Source organism: Equus przewalskii, unplaced genomic scaffold (assembly GCF_037783145.1).
Source record: "Equus przewalskii isolate Varuska unplaced genomic scaffold, EquPr2 contig_13297, whole genome shotgun sequence".
Taxonomy (NCBI): Eukaryota; Metazoa; Chordata; class Mammalia; order Perissodactyla; family Equidae; genus Equus; species Equus przewalskii.
In genome coordinates this window covers 144,912-160,233 of record NW_027227157.1, presented here as the reverse complement: position 1 = coordinate 160,233, position 15,322 = coordinate 144,912, and the positions used below count along the sequence as shown (strand labels likewise).

General features: G+C 35.8%; 1 long non-coding RNA gene across 2 annotated transcripts in view; it reads left to right on the top strand.

The window, feature by feature from the left end:
- Nucleotides 1–9,092, top strand: part of LOC103544880 (uncharacterized) — a 35,888-nt gene extending 26,796 nt beyond the window's left edge. For both annotated transcript variants that reach the window (XR_011536399.1, XR_011536400.1), the window contains 2 exons: nucleotides 6,235–6,364; nucleotides 7,407–9,092. This is a non-coding gene — a long non-coding RNA (uncharacterized lncRNA). The remainder of the gene's footprint in view (nucleotides 1–6,234; nucleotides 6,365–7,406) is intronic.
- Nucleotides 9,093–15,322: the final 6,230 nt, after the last annotated feature.

Here is a 15,322-nt window from a genome sequence, read left to right as displayed (position 1 = left end):
ACCTGGGATCCGAACAGGCAAAACGTGGACCGCCAAAGCAGAATGTGTGCACTTCACCACTGGACCACCAGGCCAGCCCCTAATCATTCTTAGTAATAGTGTGGGGGCCTGGAATTGGCCACCCCAAGATATGTCTTTTTGGCATGAGGATTATTTGGGGCTGATTGCTTTTAATAAACTGCAGACAGGAAAGGAGGCTCTGAGGGGTGGAACTTGCTTACCCTTTCTTAAGAATGAGTTACATTTATAAAGGAAATCTCCATCTGTAAAGATGTCTCCCTCTCTGTACCAGGAAGAAGGGATGACCCTATCTCTAGAAACTCTTAATCAATGCCAAAGGCAAGGACTTAAATCTGCATGATAATCTTATTCTTGTTTCTGGTAACCTCCTGTAACTGACTCCCCTCACCCCCAACATCCTCCTTTGTCTTTAGCTGGATGTGATATTTAAGGTGGTAGCTTCAGCCATTTTGGCAAGTTGCTCAGCTTGCCTGAGCCTCTCCCATGTATACATGTTATAAAGCTTTGTTTAATTTTCTCTTGCTATTCTATCTCATGTGAATTTAATTCGTTGTCCAGCCAGACGAACCCAGAGAGGATAGAGGAAATGTCTTCCTCCCCTACAATAGCGATGTAGCAGAAAACATTTTTTTGAAATATATTAAAGTCCAACTAATCAGAGAGTAAGTGGATTGCCACTATTTGAAAGTTATACACATGCCATCTTCCTTCCATGAGACATATGACAGTAATATCATTTAAAGATTGAGTTTATCTGCATATTGGCCCCTTTAATCACATATAAAGAGTGCAAACTAAGAAGAAGGAAATATTATTCTAATAAATGAGACATCTTAAGCTCAGTAAATATATGTCTAAAAATTGAAGTAACAATTGATTAATTTAGGCTTCACCTCCTTGAATTTATGCAATTTTGAGTTTGAAATATCATTTGCTGGGAACGTTATACAGTAGATTCGTAGAGGGGCAAAAAACTTCCCTTTTTTCCTTCTAGGTTCTTTAACTGGTCTAATAATTCAATTGACATAAGACAGATTAACAGGAGAAGAACAAATTTCATATATAGAGGAGGCCCAAAGATATAAGACCCAAAGACAGTCAGATGATTACTGATATGTTGTCCAGAACTAAAGAGAAGGAGTAAGGGTCTGGGGCTTCAAAGAGGAAGAAGACAATTCACAGGATGATGAGAAGAGCAAATGTTTCGTTAACCAGTGTTTGCTGTGCCATGCAGAGAAGCCTTTCTGATCAAAAGTTATCTTTGGCATTAGATTTCTTGTGGAGCAGGCCTTCCATAAATTCTTTAAGGAAGTTGAGAAGAAGGTAAACAGAACTTCCTGAGAGTGAGTTGGGCCTTGCTTGTCTTCAACTCAAAATTATTCCCATTCCAAAGTGGTATATTTTGGGGTCGTATATTCTTTTCCCCCTCATTCATGACTAAATAGAAACTTGGAGCCAATGGCCTAAACTAAACTTCTATGTTGGGATTCTACAGGAATAGAGAAAACAAAATATCAAAATCTTTGATCTATTCTAGCTCATCTACTTCATGCCACACCCATCCCTTCCATTCTCTGCATCATTACATAACACTGTTATCACGTATCTACCGGCGACTGATGGAAAATATTATTGTCCAAATAGGATATTACCAATGACTGTGAAGTGGGTAATGTAATAAGCATGTTTCTGTATCTGAACTCCTTTTCTATGGCCATTGTACTGAAATCTCTAAAGATAACAATGACATAGTGATGGTAGATTAGGGTCACATGCCCAAATATAACAGCATGTAACACAGTGAACAGATAGATCCATGTTGGTGATACGTTGTATAACTAAGTTTGTTACAACACAGCTGTACTAAGCTGTATAACCCAGTGTATGGGAGGTTGTGTTAAAGGCAGAGGAAGAAAGTTTAACCTCTCTGCAAATTCATGTCCAGAAATATGCGCTCTGAATTAGACACCGAATGCAACACTAAATGCTGTGGTGGTTCACAAATCACTCTTCCTGATTAGAGCTCAGTCCCCTGTAAAGGAGGGCTGCACACCACAGTATGTCTAAGTTTTTTCCAGGTGCCACAATCCATCTCTATATATCTGGGGTTCTAATGCTGTGTAAACTGTCCCTATTATTGCAGATATTTACAAGCCAACAAGCAAAACAAAACAAAGAGTGGCTCCACCTTCATACAAAGAATTGAATTGTATCACTAGGCTGATTTGACCTCAGCGGCAATAATGATATCAACTAGAGTGTGAATTGTGGCATTTCAAATACTTTTAATCACAGCTCTATTAACTGGCCTCATATTCTGCATTCAGACTTTAGCATACACTTCACAGATATGGTTATGCACTTTATTAGGATTCAGGAAAATAAAAATTAAAATCACAGTATAGTACTATAACTCACCTAAAGAGTAGATAAAATGAAAAAGATTCACAATATTAATATCGAGTACTTGTGTGGATGTGGAACAACTACAGCTCTCACACGTAGACAGTAAAAGTAAGAACTGATGTTCAACTTTGGAAAACTGTACGGCAGTATCTATCACAGCTGGCCCTAAAATTCCATTCCTAGTTTTATATCCAATAGAAATGAGTGAGTATGTACACCCAAAGCTTCTCCAAAAAATGATCAATGTAGCATTATTTGGAATTTGACAAATAATCTATAGTATGTTTGTTCATTGGGACACTTCACAGCAAAGAGAAAGAATGAAGTATCATCCCATGCAACAGCATGGAGGACTCTCATATATATACACTATTGAGTGGAAGAATCTAGATGTTAAAGGATAAAAACCTAATGATTTCCATTCTATATAGTTTTTATAAAACTATCCTATAAGGCATCAATTTTTGTTAGGGCCCACAGACAGTCTCTGAAATTCTCATTTTATTCTGTTTTATGGTCAGATGGTCAGGGTTGGAATACAAGACTTTTAATTTTCAAAAGCTCACCTGTTTAAAAAAATATATGTATATGGTTTATATATATACATATATAAAACTTAAGAGGTTTTCTAAAAACAAAAGTGATTTCCTCTCACATAGTAGACAACTGCAGGATTTTATTATTAATTTTTAAATCTTGAGCAGTTTCTTGTACACAATATGTTTTCAAGATATTCTTGTAAAATTAATAAAGCACACAATATTCACAGACTATTTCATTAAATGATTATCCTTTATGTTACTGAAAAGTACAACCTTGCTTATAGAACAGAAGTGTTTTTAGTAACCCATAGGCACTGCTTTTCTTATTTCCTGAAACAGGGGGACTTAGTGAACCTGGTTTTCCTTGATAGCATTTATCACACACTGAATTCACATGATAACGGCCCATGCCTCAGGGCCAGACAACCATTTTCTCAAAGAAGTTTATACGTAGTCAGTTGCCTACGTGCTTACTTGTGATGTTTAGGGGCATCACTGACACCAGAAAAGCCATGTAGATTTAGATTTTTTTTCTCACTTGTTTTTCTCTGAGGCCTTAAATCCTACGTTAAGTCATTTCCCTCCATAGCTAGAGAAAGCCATTCTATGAAAACACAAATTCTTTGGGAAGTAATTTAGATTGTCCTATTTTTTTAGCAGATATTGTTACCTATGCTTCAGATTTAACGGTGGGAGTTAAATTTCATGATCTGGAAGGGAAGCCATGTTTATAAACATGGAGTCTGAATCCCGATAAACAGAGTGTAGCCTGAGGAAACTGGCATCTGGGGAGACAGGGAAGACCTGAGGGAAAATGAGTATGAATGGGAATCAGAGGAAAGTGACCAAGGAAGACTCCTCTTCCAAATATGCACCGGAGAACTAGAGAATGGCAGTAGAGCTCTTAGGTATCACAAATACATCATTTTCTTGTGTTTACCTGATGGAAAATTACCAGCAATTACTTTGGTGGTTTGAAATTTGGCTCAGCAATATCTCCCACAGGAGTACATTTGGTATTTTAGTATCAGGGTCATCACACAATTATTAGCAACATATTATGAAAAAGCATTAAAAATTGTCACTAAAATCACTGTGCCAAAAATTAAAAAGATACAAATTTAAATGAATTTGCCTGAAGAGTATTCTAGCTTTATAAAAAGCAGAGACAAACTCCATAACACAAACCAGAGAAATAAGTAAACAAAAATAACTACAAAATGTATGTTTCTGTTTAATCAGGGCAGTTTTTCAGAAGAAATGTGAAATTAATATGAAACGTATTAGAATGCATAATCTGGCACATACCTTGCACATCTTAATTTTGCTGTTTGTTTACACAAATTTTTCATTTATGGGTTTGTGGCAATTAAGACTCAAGATGTGCAGCTAATCTATGTGGTTATTGTACGTATTTTGAACATTAAGTAATGGTAGACATTTAACGAACACATAGCAACCTATGCTTGTAATTGTACAGCAATGATTCACACACATGCTAGAATATTACTCAGTAAAAAGACTATATGGAGATTATCCCTCTAAGCCGTCGGGTTCCACAAGCTCAAAGGACATCATTTTCTTTCTTTTCTGTTTTTTGTTTTTTGAGGAAGATTAGCCCTGAGCTAACATCTGCCACCAATCCTCCTCTTTTTCTGAGAAAGACTGGCCCAGAGCTAACATAAATGCCCATCTTCCTCTACCTTCTATGTGGGATGCCTAACCACAGCATGGCTTGACATGTGGTGCCATGTCCGCTACCCAGGATCCAAACCAGCGAACCTCGGGCCGCCAAAGCAGAATGTGCGAACTTAACTGCTGCACCACTGGGCTGGCCCCAATTTCTTTATTTTCTGTTTAATTCTTAGAATGGTATGTCATTTTCACTTCACACCAACTTAATGAAGTTCAAGCGCCCAGCTGACTTAAAGAAAACAGATTACATTCCAATGTGGCGAGGCTTCTGCCCTCAACCACTGAAAATGTAAATTGAATGGTCTCTCAGTTCTCTCAGAAATCTAGGAGTCTATGGGTCATTAAGCTTTGAATTTTTAAGTAGCGCTTTAACATAATACACTTCAACATTCTATGAGAGTATTTAAGGGAGTTATCTTTTAAGACAAATTTGTTTCATTGCACTGTATTCAGGAATCTATCGCAAGCAATTTCTATGAAGTCAATGTAGATAAATGTTTGAGAGACTCTAGAAGTAACCATCAACTCTGAGTTCCAATATCTGTGTCATACAATGAATTTTTTAGGGACAACTGAAGACATATGTGATAATATAAAATATATGATATGTGGTGATAATTAAATAATATAAAACATCTGACTATGGTAAAAAAGCCTAAATTCTCCTTTTTGAAAGTTAAATCATTTTATTGTTAAAGGCCATTTCTTAGAATTTATTTTATAGAAAGACTTGGCTAGGAAAAATTATGTAAGTATAATTTTACTTGTATCAAGAGTTTTTATGAAGCAAAGATTGTATATAATCCAAGCGGCCATTCACGGAGAATAGATTGAATCAGTTAATGTACATCAATAGCAAGGACTGCATTGCCTTTTTTCATAACACTCATTTAAATGTATAAAATATTGGTGCTGTCCCAGTGGTGTAGTGGTTAAGTTTGCGCACTCTACTTCAGCGGCCCAGGGTTTGCAGGTTTGGATCCTGGATGAGGACCTACGAACCACACATCAGGCCATGCAGTGGCAGCATCCCACACACAAAATGGAGGAAGATGGGCACAGATGTTAGCTCAGGGCTAATCTTCCTCAGCAAAAAAATATATATATACAATATTTTTACAAAACATGTTTGTTCTGACATCATTTCTGTTTAAAAATAAAAAATCTCACAACATAGGCAGCAGAATCTAGTTATTTCTAGGCAGTGTGATTTTAGTCATTATTTTTGCTGTATTCACAAAAATCTTTATTCTGTGACTATGTTTATTGGGAGAGTGTTTGTGCATGTGTGCCTGGGTAAGTGTGTGAGCATGAGTGGGTTAGTATTTGTTTCCTAAATTTTTTAATTATAAAAAAAAATACCCCTATAGCAAATGTTGAGCTGGAAATAAGGAATGCTCATTGACCAGAGTCATTTTACTGTTGTTAAATAAGTATAGTATTGGGCAGTAAGGTAGAGAGGAACAAAAATAACATCTAAAAAAAAGTCATAAGTTCTTTCTTAGTCACATAGCCTGTAGGAAATAACAGGTGATAAATGATATTATTATGCTTGTCACTTAATCCCCAGAGACCCAGTGTTTAACTTCCAGGGACCAGACACAGAGACGGTTATAAAATCCAGCTCAGTCAGAAGGCAATGCTGAACCCCCCTGCAGAGACAGTTGCATGCAACAAAGAAAACAGTAGTTCTGGAACAGGTACAAATATTTATTGTTGTTTTTATTATTTATATTTTAGATTTCTTTGATTCTTTTATACACTTTTGCTGAAAGCATGTTATAAAAGCAAAGGAGGGTATAAAATATTATACAACCCAATTTTAATCACTTTTATCATTCTAGTTATTTTAAATACATATATACATAGACAGCAAACAATATAATAAAATACAATTATGGATTGTGTATGTGGTCAGTTTTTGTTTTTAATCGCACCTGTCCTTTACTATTTTTTAAAGATATTTTCTTTTTTAAGGAAAGGATTTTTTAAAAGATCTTTCTACAGAGACAGCTATTTAGATGAATTCAGACCAAGGATTTAGAGACCTGCACAGTGATCACTAGATCATTATTCAGATACTCTTTTTCTATTCTTCTTCTACATTCAACTCCACTTTTCTTATATTTTTAGAGAACAGAGGAGGTCATGGCTGACATTACATACAACAGAATTGGCTTGGCTAAAACATAACAGTGGGACATAGAATTCAGGTGGCCTCCCAAGGACCACCAGCTCTTTTAAAGGAAGGCAAACTTCAGAGATGTTTAAGAAAAATAGGCATAAAAGAAAAACATAAATCAATATTACTATTTCTAGGGATTGGGATGGTGCACAGTTCAGACATGACTATTTCTGATGTCATGGGATTGTGGACACATGAAAACTTTTATCATGTGTGCTACACATCTGTTCTGCTGGTGAATAGATTTTGTAGGAGCCAGGTTAGGCCTGGCATATTCCTGTCTGTGCACTCTGCTGCATCACTCATGGAGAACTTTCTACCCCTTTCTCCAGCAACTACCACCTTCCCTGAGCCAGTGAGTCCTAAATCACATCTATCTCTACCCCTTGTTAATTTATACTGGATAGGACCTGATGGGTTAATGGGGAAGAGAGGACATTTTATATCCAGGAGTCAGCCAGAGCTCTGTCTGCTCCACAGTTGTAGATGATGAGGGAAAAACAAAGAAGTATATTACTTATGTACATCTCTCACTTAACTATGACTCTCTATTACAGGATATAACAGCATTTCCGCAGTATTGAAAAAAACAACAAGAATCATGTCAGAAGATGAGGGTTATGTGGACCAATTAATTTAAGGGGTGCAGCATCATGACTGTCCTCCTTTCCTACAGCTACATCATAATTACCATCCTTAGAATGAACTCAGCTGAGGGGAGATGCAAAGCCTTCTCTACGTGAGCCTCCCACTTAACTGCTGTTGCTATATTTTACGGCACACTCCTGTTCATGTATTTCCGACCCAGCTCCAGTTACTCCATGGACACAGACAAAATGGCCTCTGTTTTCTACACAGTTGTGATCCCAATGTTAAACCCACTGATCTATAGCTTAAGGAATAAGGATGTGAAAGGTGCCCTGAAAAAAGCAATTGACACTATGTTTTGCTCTGTGTGAAACCATGTTTTCACCCAAATGTATTTGTTTAATAATTCTGAAAGCTAAAGTTCAGGTACTTTGACATAGATTCCTGTAGTGCACCAATGCATCTTTTAGATATTTCCCGCTACTTGTTTTTGTGCTTAAATTAACGGTAGGGAGCAGTCATTTCTGATCTGAATCTTCTCTCCAGGCTAAGGAAGAGTAGTAATAGTTTCATTATCCTGTTTTTCAAAGATGATCTTCTTATACTTCTCTTCTCTGCTCAAGAGTATGACTTTGTGAGATATCATGGGCAGAGAAACTTCTCCCCACATGTCAATTCAACTTGCCCTCCTAAGTTTCCATTTTTATTAAACAGGGAGTTTAGTAAATTTGCTCATCCAGAATGGAGGGTTAGAGGGTTAAAATACTTTTGTTTATATCTTTCCAAAGTACTTATATCATTCTGTAAATATTCCTTCCTAACGCTTAGATGTATGAAAGTAGTCCATAAATAAAAAAGGATAAAAAAAATCTCCTGTCCTAAGTCAAATTTTCATAAATGCAAGGCTCTGTCTTCTCTTGTTCGCCAATATTTCTACTTTGCCATTTGCAATGCTTTGCTCCAGGAAGTCATTCAAAAACATCTCTTGAATAATGAATGAAAGTCCTCTGTAAGATTGATGCAAAAAGGAGCCTTTGTAAATTCACAAATTAAAAGAGCTCCCTTTATTTATTTATTCTTATTCTCATAGGCTCATCTTAGGCAAAATCTGTATGTGTTTCTCGTCTTTTGGCCTAACCTGAACAAGTATCAGAGACAGGGATCATTTGACGTAGAGAACTTCTTGGATTCTCTCTTCCTCATCATTCTGTCTCGATTATTATTATTAGCAGACATCCCCAGGATCAGCAGCTGTAGATTCATATTGCAACTCATGGACTTTACATCAGGTTGTGGATTTCCCTTCTTGCCCTCACTCTAGAGAACAGATGCGGTGCTATTGACAACTGTACGGAAACTGCATGAATGGAATTTGGGGGTAAAGGATTTGGACCTTCTCAAAGGCCACTGGAAAAGAGAACTCTATCTCCCCTGATGTGTTCATAGCATTATACTGGTTCAAATAAAAAGTTTTAGAAAACCTGAAAGGCCAAATTGATACAGTTTAAGTTGTAAAGTAATAGTGATTAACAAAAATATATGTTCAATGGAAAAAAAGAAAAATAAGTAGTATTTAATTTAATATTCCATATGTAATGACTTATATTGGCTCTCTGTGCCTCTGTGAAATAAACTGAAAGTGTAATCTAAACACATTTTTAATAGCAGTCATTGCTGAGATCTGGATGTTAAATAATCCTTACTTTATTCTAATAAGTTAATTTTTTATGTTTTTCTGTTTTAAATTAACAATTACTCCAGTTATGAAAATATGTTAGAATTCAAGTTCTTAGGTCTATTCATTTTATTTTATGTTGTTTTCAAGAAAGGAAATGGAAGCATTCTTTTCTGATTCCAGGAGGACAGAGTAGTGAGTTATACAAGGTTCCCATTTAAGTCCTCCTCTCTAATTTTATGTATCCTTTTAGAGAACAAAATGTGTTGAATGTTATGTACTTCAAAACGTTGTAAGAGTAAAACCAAATATTTTAAAAATATGAAATTTCCAGCAGGTTATCTTCAATGACTAGTTAAACAGAGTTTTAAGACAAAAATATTTTATTACTCAGATATTTTCTTTTATAATCTCAAATAACTTTTTTTGCTGCTTATGGGATAATTTACATATCACTACCTCTTAATCATTGTCCAAAACCCTTTTACAGTCAATATACGTTATTAAAAATGTATTAAATATGCTCATATCTATAAAAGTTAAACCTACTCATGTTATGAAAAATTGGATTCAATGGCCATCTTTTACATATATATTTGAGGAAAAAGATATATCCCTTTCTTTCTTTACCTTTTTTTTTTATTTTGGTGAGGGAGATTTGCCCTGAGCTAACATCCATTTCCATTCCTCCTTTTTTTTCCTTTGGCTTGAGGAAGATTGGCCTTGAGCTATCATCTGTGCCAATCTTCCTCTACTTTGTATGTGAGATGCCTCCATAGCATGGCTGATGAGTGGAGTAGGTCCACACCCAGGATCTGAACCTGTGAACCTGGGCCACCGTGGTAGAGCACACAGAATGTCAACTACTCAGCCATGGGGCTGGCCCCCTTCTTTACCTTTTTAAAGACACTGACTTAATAGCCTTTATACATGATCAGGAAAGCAGGATTTTTGTTTTTGTTTTATTTTCATTATAAGAAAATGGCCAAGCTGAGAGACAGTTTAAGATAAGAACTGGTCCTTGAAGAGAGACAAGCCTGAGATTATAAGGATTTATATATATATATATATATATATGTGTGTGTGTGTGTGTGTGTCTAAACAATCAGATATACATGATTGTTCAAGAGAGTTTCTAAGATTATACGGAGTCTACTAACTCCCCATCAGACACTAAATCCCTGGCGCTGAAGGAAAAAGATGTCATTCATGGCACTATGTCATATAAAAATTCTCCAGGTTGCATCCTTATCCCCTTGGAGCCTACTCACTCAATCTGTCAGATTCCCGTTGCAGATCGCAGCCTCAGGTCACGGTTAGAGCTCTCTGCCCACCCAGTATGACTTCTTTGTCCTGACCCTGCCTTCACTCCTGGATAGAGCTGAGCAGAGCTTTCTTCATAGCTACCCATGCTAGCCAGACCATTTCCATGCCAGGCCAGATGCCTGAAACCATTCTACTGATCTAAGCCTCAGACCCCATATTGCCAAGAAATGAGTTTAGATAATTAATCCCAGGGTACTCCATTTTATGTTATTCTGTACGGTCCTATCCTAAGGGCCATGGCTGACATGGCACACTTAACAGCAAAGAAGTGGCATCTATGTATTGTGATGAACCCATGCACTTTGAGAACATTTCCTGCTCAGTATTTAGGATGAAGCACTTGGTGTCATTCCATTCTTCCCTATTAAAATTCCACATTAGCCAGAGCCTTACCTCACCGCTGATCTGTATAGATAAAACTCTACTTTTAAAGATAGTTTCCATTGCAGTAAATGGAACTGCTATTTTGATTTATAACCTAATGTGCATTTTCACTCTCAGAAGGCTTTCCTCCCTAATTCTTCCTTTCTCCTACTCTCAGCCTCACTTTTGGTTTAGTATTTTCTTTAGACTTCCAGTCATACCTTCTCTATGAGTCATGCCCCAGGAACGTTCCAAAATATCATCCCACCATTTCTAGTTTCCTGTTCCCATCTCTGGCTCCAAGAACATAGTCTCTTTCAGTAATTGTGTGTAATGCCCCAGTGTTATAGATCAATTTTTTTTTATCATAGTTCCTTATATTGGTATCTATAAACATAAGCATGACCAGTGATGACAATTATGTTCTATGTATAATGATACAAGCACTTAGCTCCATATTGATGCAAAGCTGGTTAGCTAAATTTCTTAAATCAAAACAATAAAAATTCTCACTATATCAATAAATATGTGGCCTCATCTTAAGAGACACCAAATGCAACCTAGTTTCAAATCTTCTGTGAAAACATACTATGAACAAAAGAAATGGTGGCAACAAAATTGGGTCTGAATCTCTACTCTCAACTTACGATAACTATGACCTTCAACACATCACTTTTCTCTTTGAGCCTCAGTTTCCACTCTGTTAAAAGAAGGGCTAAAACAAGATAATCTTTATTATGTATTCCAGTTCCACATTCTGTATTCATATCGATATGAATCTATCAACACATATACCTATTTCAATTTGGGGTAATTAAAAAAGTAGCAGATGGGTGGGAATATATTTATACTAAAGGAATACATTTCATCTCTAGGCCAATTTGATCAGAAATGGAAGTGGTAATGATGACAGATATCACAGATTGCAAGAGCCCCAAAATCATCAAGTCGGACCCAGTTAACTGGCCTTTCAATCTGAACTTTTACTTTAAGGATCACATTATAAAAGTGGATATCCAACTTTATTAGTCATCATGGAAATCAAATACTCTACATGACAGCTGAAATTAAAATGATAGACAGCGTTAAGTATCGGTGAGGAAGTGGAAGTGCCAGAGAGCTCATACACTGAGAATTTGATAGTGGAAGTGTGGATTGGCAAACTTCATAGAAAACTATATGATGATATTTACCAAATCTAAATTTTATACACACACATGCCTGAATATATTTTCAGCTCCTGGTTTTACGCAAGATAAATAATTGTATATCTGTAACAAAAAACATCTACCATAATGTCCATTTAACATTATTGGTAATAAGAAAGGGAACACAACTCAACTGTATATCCATGGTAAGTAGATAAATAAGAAATGATATATTTTTACAAAAGAATGCTATTGAACAACGAGAATGAATGTACTGCAACTGTATGGAACAACATGGATAGACTGTACAAGTATGTTAATAATTGAAACAACATATGACTTAATCATCTAGTTATGTATGGTTCCAAAAAAATATGAAACTAATCTACCATAATAAAAACTATGAATGTAATTTGCATAAGAGATTAGTGACTTAAGAAGGAGAAAGTAGAAGGCTTCGGTGATTCTAGTAATGTTTCGCTTCTTGGACTGGGTCCTGGTTACTGGGGTATATGTTGTTTTAAATTTATCTATCTGAATACTTATCATTTAAATCTTCTCTATATGTGCATTACTATCATAAAGGTTTTCCAAAAGAAGTCCATTCACCATTATATTGTAAGCAAGTTTAGAATTTTATGATTATAATTTTTTGTTTCCAGTCATACCTTGTATACCATAAAGTTTGCTGTATTTTTGTAAAATAATGGAACAATTTTCATTGACTATTTCAGTGAAAAATTATCTCTTTTGTTAAAAATGGTTACTGTGTGTATTTAAAGCAGAGGTATGTTATTCAAACCATGAACACTTCTAATATTGTTTCCGGGAACAAAGAGACTTAGTGAACCTGGTTTTCCTTGGTACCATTATCATGCATTGAACTTACTCAAAATGGCCTAACTCAGGACCATACAACTATTTTCTGAAGGAAAGCATTTATAAGTAGACAGTTGCCTACATAGCATTACATTTAGGGGCACCAGTGAAGTTGTTTAGATATAGATTTTTTTTCTCATTTGTAGATGTCTTAAATTCCAACCAAGTTACTTTCTTCCGTGATGTAAGAAAGTCATCTTCAATTAAATACAAGTCCCTTTGGAAGGTTAATTATCCAATTGTTAATAACAATGTAGCCAGTAAAGCTCAGGTTTTAATGGAAAGAGGTTGAGGGACATTAGACTAAGTGGTCTGCATGAACAGTCATGTGTAGGAAGTTAAATTTAGCTCCTACCTCAACAGAGTGTAACCTAAAGAGATTTGTCATCCTTGTACACAGAGACGCCCTTGATGAGAAAATGAGTTTGGAAAGAAATCAGAATAAAGTGGCTAGAGACAAATCCCATTCCTTTTATATGCTCCAGGGAAGTAGACAATGGTAGTAAAGCTCTTGGGTAACACAAACGCATGACGTCTTGAGTTTAATCATGAAAAATTAGTGCAATTACTTAATTTGAATTGGCCTCCACAATATGTCTTACAGGAGTAGATTTGGTATATTTGTATCAGCATTATCATACAAACAATGACAATAAAATATACAAAGGAGTTCTGATGCATCACTAAGGAGACGTGTTCCCCAAATCAACAGTAATTTATTTAAATGATTTTAGACTAAAATGTGGTTTCGCTTTATTAGGAACCATTAAAAAAGGCAATGTCCGTCTCTAGTGCCAGGTGAGGTTTTAGAAAAAACAATTTACCTGCGGTATTTGGGGACATATACTGGCTTATGCCCATCACTTCACAAATTAGTTTTTGTACACAGGTACTTTGTATTTGTTTGTTTTGTGGTAAAGAAAAAATATTAACTATAATAAGGCAGAGTATACAGCAGGACTACATTATGTTATAATCTACAGTAGAATTTAATCAACACATAGAAATTTGTCCTCGTCAGTATGCTGCAATGATTCACATATTATAAAATATCACTCAGTACATGGTCAATAAAGAAAGCATCCCCCAAGGCCACCACATTGTTCAAATTCAGGGGCACCATTTTACTTATTTTCTACATGCTTCCTGAATTTGTGCAATGCAGCAACCCATTGCTCACCAAAACTGGTGATGATGAAGTGTCCAGCTAAAGTGGATAAAATAGATTATGTTTTAAAGTGGAAGCTCTTCCAATTATTCCCTTCTGCTCTCCATCACTGGTGGAATATTACCTTGGTTTAGAAGTGGGACTTGGGTGACCTCTCGGTTCCCTTAAAACTCTAAGAATCGGTGGGTCATTATTTTACCATAAATACTTTATAGCATTTCATGAGAGTTGCCAAGATTTTTTTTTAAAACAGTTTGTTTTCTAATTAAGATATAATAGACATATAACATTGTGTAAGTTTAAGGTGTACTATGTAGGGGAGGAAGAGATATTTCTTTACCTTTTTAACTTCTTCTGACTGGTCTAAGAATTAAATCGATGTGAGATAGAATAACAGGAGAAAATTGACAAAATTTGATAGCATGTATATATGGGAGAAATCCTGGAAAAGTAAGTAACTTGACAAAATGGCTGATGCCATCACCTTAAATACCATCTTCAGCTAGAGACAAAGGAAAATGTTGGGGGTAGCAGTTTGGTTATTCAAAGGGGAGGAAAGCAATTCACATGGGTAAGGAAAAGCAAATGTTTGCCATGTCTTGCATAGACAATGGGATATGAGGACAACTTTGATTAAATGGGCCTTGATGGATAGATTTCTCTATATCTGTCATACCAGGTTCACACTATACTACAATTAATTGTGGTATTAGTTCCTTCTTGGAACAGGCCTTCTGTCTTAAATTCTTTTAGGCAGTTCATGGGGAGATCAAAGTTTCTTCCTGAGTTTTTTTGTTTTTAAAAATAATCAAGCCAAAGAGACACATTTTGGGGTAGAAAATTCTACTGCCCTACAATTATGTGTTGATTTGATACATTTATATATTGCAATATGATTACCACCATATTATAAGCTACCACTTTCATCATATCACACAATTATCATTTCTTTTCTGTGGTGTGAACCTTTAAGATCTAGTCTCTTAGCAAGTTTGTAGGATATAATACAGTATTATTAACTATAATCATTATGCTGTGTGTTAGACCTCCAGAACTTATTAATCTTATGACTGCACATTTTTACCCTTTGAACCAGTTCTCCTCAATTCCCCACAGCCCACCCCTGTTAACCACCATTCTAGTCTCTGTCTCTATGAGTTTGGGTTTTTTAGATTCCATGTATAAGAGATATCATTCAGTATTTGTCTTTTTCTGTCTAACATCTCATTTAGCATAATGCCTTCGAGCTCTTTACACTGTAGCAGGAACCTATTAAGAGCAAGTTTTTTGGAGTAGAAAAATATAATGCCTATGAAACTCCATAAG